The sequence below is a fragment of the Halyomorpha halys genome, unplaced genomic scaffold (assembly GCF_000696795.3).
Source record: "Halyomorpha halys isolate HHAL.00 unplaced genomic scaffold, Hhal_1.1 Scaffold692.1, whole genome shotgun sequence".
NCBI lineage: Eukaryota > Metazoa > Arthropoda > Insecta > Hemiptera > Pentatomidae > Halyomorpha > Halyomorpha halys.
Genome location: NW_027113553.1, coordinates 517,576 through 524,365, shown reverse-complemented (window position 1 = coordinate 524,365; position 6,790 = coordinate 517,576). Strand labels below are relative to the sequence as shown.

The 6,790-nt window shown below is 25.4% G+C and overlaps 1 protein-coding gene across 2 annotated transcripts in view; it reads left to right on the top strand.

Annotated features, from left to right (window-relative positions):
• LOC106685432 (uncharacterized) overlaps positions 1-6,790 on the top strand; it is a 195,182-nt gene that overhangs the window by 133,064 nt on the left and 55,328 nt on the right. For both annotated transcript variants that reach the window (XM_024358893.2, XM_014428091.2), the window contains one exon: positions 4,637-4,689. The gene's annotated coding sequence lies outside the window, so the exon portion shown is untranslated. The remainder of the gene's footprint in view (positions 1-4,636; positions 4,690-6,790) is intronic.

Genomic DNA, 6,790 nt, shown 5'->3' with positions numbered 1-6,790 from the left:
GAAATATCGATATATTGTTTTAAATGACCAAAATATTATATAGAGATTTTAAAGTAGGAATATCGATATTTTATTTTGATAATTACATATTTTTTCGATATTTTACATTGTTGTAATATCGATATGGAATATAAACAACAATATTCCGATATCATTTTTTCTAAATATCGATAAAAAGACTCGAAAATTGTATAGAATAATTAAAAATGGAATATAGATATTTTATTTTGACAAATATATATTTATTTCGAAATTTTGTATTATTGTAATATCGATATGGTATATATGAACAATATTCCGATATTATTTAATCAAAATATCGATATTTTGTTTAAAATTACTTGAAAATTGTATATATATTTTAAAATAGAAATATCGGTATATTATTTTGATAATACAGATTTATTTCGATATTTTACACTATTGTAATATCGATATGGAATATTAGTAACAATATTCCAATAGTAATTTATCGAAATATCGATATTTTTTTTTTAAAGACCAGAAAATTTTATATAATAATTAAAAATGGAATATCTATGCTTTATTGTGATAAATACATATTTATTTCGATATTTAGCATTATTGTAATATCGATATGGTTTATAAGAACAATATTCCGATATTATTTTATCGAAATATCGATATATTTTTTAAAATGACTAAAATAACATATAGAAATATTAAAATTGGAATATCGGTATTTTATTTTTATATTACATATTTATTTCGATATTTTACACTATTGTAAATATCGATATGGTATATTAGCAACAATTTTCCGACATCACTTTATTGATATATCGATATTCCGTTGAAAAATATAGAAAAATCGTTTTTAATCTTTGATATCGATATTAATAACAACGTAAATATCGAAAGGAACATGAAATTATCAAAATAAAATATCGATATACCTTTTTTTAGCTTTTCTTAAAATATTATAGTTTTCTTTCATAATATATCGATATTTCGATGAAAAAATATCGAAATACTTTTTCTAATCTACCAGATATTCTTAACAATGTCGAATAACGAAAGGAATATGAATTTATCAATTTAAAATATTGAAAGACTATTTTTATGTTTTTTATAAAATTTTCTTAATCTTATTATACCCATTATAGACATTTCTATAAAAATAAGATTGAAATATCGATATCGATATTATGAACAATGTGAAATACCGAAATGAATAATAAATTTTCAAAATGAAATATCGAAATACCTTTTGTTAGCTTTTCATAATTTTTATTTTTATAAAATATCTATATTTCTATTAAATAAAATAAAGTATGGTTTCTAATCTTCCATGTCGACATTAGTAATAATATCGAATATTGAAAGGAATATTAATTTTTCAATTTAAAATATCGAAAAAGTATTTTTATGCTTTTTCTAATCTTCAATATCGATAATAATAACTATGTAGAATATCGAAATGAAGATGAATTTATCAATTCTAAATATTGAAAAATTTTATAAGATTTTTTTTAAAATTTTGTAATGAAATATTATTTCTATATAAGAAGATGGTCAGGGTTGTGGTCAAAAGAGACTCTTTTCTAATATTCGATAACTATATTAATAGAACAATGTAAAATATCGAAAGGAACAGAAAATTTTCAAAATGAAATATCGAAGTACCATTTTTTAATTTTTCATAAAACGTTTTATTTTATTTTTATTTTTTTTATAAAATATTGATATTTCTATTGAACAAAATATCGAAACACGGTTTCTAATCTGTGATATCGATATTAATAACAATGTCGAATATCGAAAGGAATATAAATTTATTTAAATTGATTATTTATTTATAAAGTATTTTTATGTTTTTTCTAATCTTCAATATCGATAATAATAACAATGTAGAATATCGAAATGAACATGAATTTATCAATTTAAAATATCAGAAAACTATTTTTAAACTTTTCATAAGATTTTCTTAATATTTTTTAATGAAATATCGAAATATCGTTTCTAATCTTTGATATAAATATTAATAACAATGTAAAAAATCGAAAGGAACATGGAATAAAATGGAAAAATATATAATAATAATATAATATGAAAATAAAATATCGATATACGGTTTTTTAGATTTTTATAAAATTTTCTTAATCTTAATATACCAAATATAGACAATTCTATAAAAAAAAAATATCGAAATATCTAATATTGTATCAATTAGAATATTGTTGGTAATTATCGATATCGATATAAATAACATTATCAAAGATCAAATGGATGTTAAAGTATTGAAACAATATATCGATCCTTTGATAATACAATATCGGAATACTTTTACTAACGTTAGGAATAAATAATTATAAAAATGTCAAATATCGAAATGAATATGATGAATAATCAATATTAAATATCGAAATACTATTATTAAGCTTGAATATTTTCTTTAACAAAATATCGATATTTGGATTAAATAACATCGGAAAATCTTTGCCATATTATATTATGAATTATAGATATATTACATTGGAGTGTATATTATCAATTATATTAAGGTGCGACGTTCGTTTTTTTTTTAGAAACCGAGATTTCGATATTATCGAAGGAGAATATCGATATTCCGATATTATCGGTTACTCGATATCGATATCAAAATATCGGATATTGGAGACAAAATATCGATATTTCGATAATATCGATATCGATATCCCATCCCTACCTCAAGGCCGGATTTAAACCGGCGCCGCTGCAGTAACTAGGCTGCTATGATAGACTACAAACAGTCTAGTTCTCAATAGCTTAAATTATTACCATACAATCTGTAATAATAAAAATTTAGAGGAAAAAAAGCCTTAAATTGTAATCCGCAATGCCTCCAAACCAAACTTCAATCTCATAAATATGGATACGGAATAACTCAAACCCTCATCACCGGTTTTGAAGCCGCTGGAGCCTGTGTTAGGAAGTAAAATAAATAGGGAAGTAATGTGATATAATCAACGGCCCTCTCAGTGCAAAGTCATATACTTCCTTGATTTATTGATTTTGATCCTTCAATGTCAAGAAGTATTATCAAAGGTTACTGGAAGTAGGTTCAAAAATGTTGGCATCGTAGACTAAAAAGCATTGATATGATATTAAATTTCTATATTTTTAGTAAAACACAAATATAACCAAAAAAATTTATTTTAAACAATTCGTGGAAAATGAAATTTATTTTCTTGGTTTGAATACTTGACATGTTAAACAAAATATATTGATATTCAACCGCTTTATAACGATAAATACTTTATAACGATACCTTAGATGTAAGATGTTCCATATCTATTGATAATTGGTAAACATAAATTCATATCTATTTTATTCGAATGCTTCATTCATGTTGAAATAAATAATTATGATTTTTATGATATGTACTATTGTTCGCACATCTTTATATTTTTAGTTTTTTATTGTAATTAGTTTTTGTAAATAAATACCTTTTTTTCCATGTTACAGTAGGAATTAACGACTACCTACCAATGAATAATAAGTTTTAAATTATAGCTATCTATAAAAATTTCGTTTAAAAATAATATACCTGTGATCTGTAAAAGAATATTTTTTTTTTATTGATAGATATTATAATCTGCCACACATGTAAAGAATAATTGAATAAACATTTCGATTTCACTAATTCATTTGAAAATATAGAACTTTTTTAACAATTTCAAAAGAGTTTTAATCATAATAAATAATATTTATCTCAATTAACTTTATATAAATCAAATAGTTTTTAATATTTTGAAATGTATTACTATAAAAAATAATAACTTATATTTTTATTTTAGATTACTGCCTACCTCTTCGAAAAGGTAAATAATAAAAGAAAAAAAAAGCTTTAAGCGTAGTATTACTAAACGTATTAAAACCGTATCTTTAATACAGTTAGTCACAGATACTTAGTTAATGAAGTACCGTTAATATTACTTTCTTAGTTTTTTTTTTCATTCTTCTCTTTAAAAAGATAAGGCCATTGGACTTTATTATTTGAGTGGGCTTACGGTTTCTTTTAACATGACACCAAATTTCTAACAAAAGTGTTTTACTTTTTTTTTAATGTCTAAGGAGAGGGTATCATATTTCAAATATACTTTCTACGGGATAATCTGACCGCAGTAAGGGCAGAAAGTAATCTGATTATTATTTTAATATGCCATATATCATTTTAATAGGATTTCAAATTTCCCTACTCCTTAATCTGTATGATACATGGGAGTTAATCCACCCATTCATATCAAAATAATAAATTTCTGAAGTTGTGAAGTTCTATAAGTTTAATTATGTACAGAAACGTTTTTCATAAATTATGGAATTGTAAACATATCAAATTACGCAGTTTAAAGGTAATATATTAAAAATAAGCAAACATTTAAACAATCTGTAAAAATTAAGCTGAATTGTTCTGATTTTTACAGAAATTTGGATAATTGTTTAAAACAAGTAATGATTTCAACTAATTCTCTTTTTCACGGATAGAAAATTTAGAAAATGTGAAGAAAAATTAATGTACTTACTCTGAATTTTATTTGGAGTAATAGAGTATTTGAAATGATGTTTGAATATAACTTAATTATTTTAGTGTAACACATCCCAAAAATAACATTTTTTTTCTCCCTCGTTTCAGATATATACAGAAAGGACAACCATCCTAGCATTTACGAAATAACTTAAATAAATGTAAGTAGATTCTTATAATATACTTATAATTCATTTTTAAAACATTCTCATTATATGATATATAGTACTAGTGATGTATATACAGTGTGCCTCAGTGTATTTTAAGAAATAAGCACTTCCAGATTTCCAGAAATATAGAATTTCAGATGAGAATGGCCAGTGTTGCGAAAACACAACACTTCGAAATGTAAACGAAACCAGAGCAAGATAAAAAATTTAGAGACATGACTATCAGTGTTATTTAAAAATTATTTCTCATATGTAATTATTAAAAAGACTGTAAAATTCAGTTTTATTGCGTCTTCGCAAGGATACGAAGGGTACGTTCTAAACTGTCTGGCAAAATATATGTATATTTTTTTATAAATAACAATGTTGAATAAAAATTTCATTCTATTGATAGAGTTGAACTGAATTACTGAACTACATTTTTGATAAATTGTGCCTCATTCCTTTACTGACATTTCCTCTTGAAATATCATGTATACTATTTTATAAACAATTCTGGGGGCTATCTTCGCTATTCATTATAATTTATCTACAACAAAAACTATTATAACACTAGTACTATCGAAGAGGACAAATAATATTATTAATTCATAATAACTGATCCTTCGATCACAGTAATAAATAATACACCGTTCATTCTTGCACGATTTTCTGTCAGTCTCCAGAAACACCAACACGCAAGCCATTGTGAAGCGCTTGGGCGGTCCATGAAATGCCTAACCTAGTTCTTCTACCTACATAAGAATATAGTACCGTGAAGCTCATGTCGTAGGAGTATTTCGTGTTATTTAAAAGTGTATTTTTCAAACTATCTGTAAAATGCTATGGATTCATGACATTCTTATCTGTACATGGACTTGGAAACATAGGGGTTCCTTTTTTTTTTTTTTATTCAATCGTCAAAAGTAATGAAGCAAACCATTCCTTGATTCCTTGGTGCTATTTGAGTATCTAATACTTTATTACTGGGTTCAATTATTATATAAAAATTCCAGATAAATTTCCGATAAATTTATTAATTTATGCTGCAAGGACACTTTTTTTTTTAATATTACAGTTTTATCGTAATAAACGTATTGTGTTACCCACTAATAAATATTCTCCATTCTACTGTCAAAAAGATGTTTTTATGAAAGACTACGGGAGAATAAGTTTTTGATGAGTATAATCACTATTTCAAAATGATTTGGCAAAATTCATTGCATTTATCTATTAGATCAAACTATTCTATACTTGCTAAAAATGGTTTCGGAAAATGCCAGCAAAGGGTAATAAAATACCACAACTATATGTAGGGGAAAGAACAAGTAATGTTTGCAAATTATTGAATACTCAAGAGAAAATACTTAAAGATTCAAAAATAACAACTGGTTATTTTAAACAGCTGTCGAACATTAAATATTGTTTTAAAAAATACCAGTCCCAAGAATCTGAAAAGATAAATTTCGTGTTTCTAGTATTCAATTTTTTTGGACACCTGTTTTTCCACCGTAGTTTTCGTGTATTATTTATGAGAGAAAGCTCTCAATGTTACATTTTTAATGTTCACTGTATTATATTGATGCTCTGATTTGAATACCGAAATAGTCTAGTCAGAAATAATTCATTTTAAAATATGAGCCATCCAGTTTTTTTTTTTCAAAATCGGTATTACCTTATTTCACTGGCCAGTCATGAGCTGTTTGTAGCTGAGGGAGTTGAGGCACTACCTTAGCAGCCCCGAGTCGGCATTCGAATTCGTCCTCGGACTTGACTTTAATTTCATAGCGGTCCCTTAGGATGCAGGCCGTTTGTAGCTGAGGAAGTTAAGCGACTGACTTATGACTGCAATTACGCCGGTTCATAACAGCCCTGGGGGTGAACTTTTTCCATTTCTGTGGTAGAAGCACGAAATGAAGCTCTAAATTTTGCAAAAAATCATTTACAGATAGTAGCTTCAGAACGATTCTAACAATTTAAAAGAAATATACTCTAGATGTTCTCCTTAAAGCCCATTCAATTGCCACATATTTCCGAGACGGAGGAGTAAAACCAGTTAAATTTATAAGCGCATAACTCAAAATTTATACGCAGAATATCCTTTCCATATATA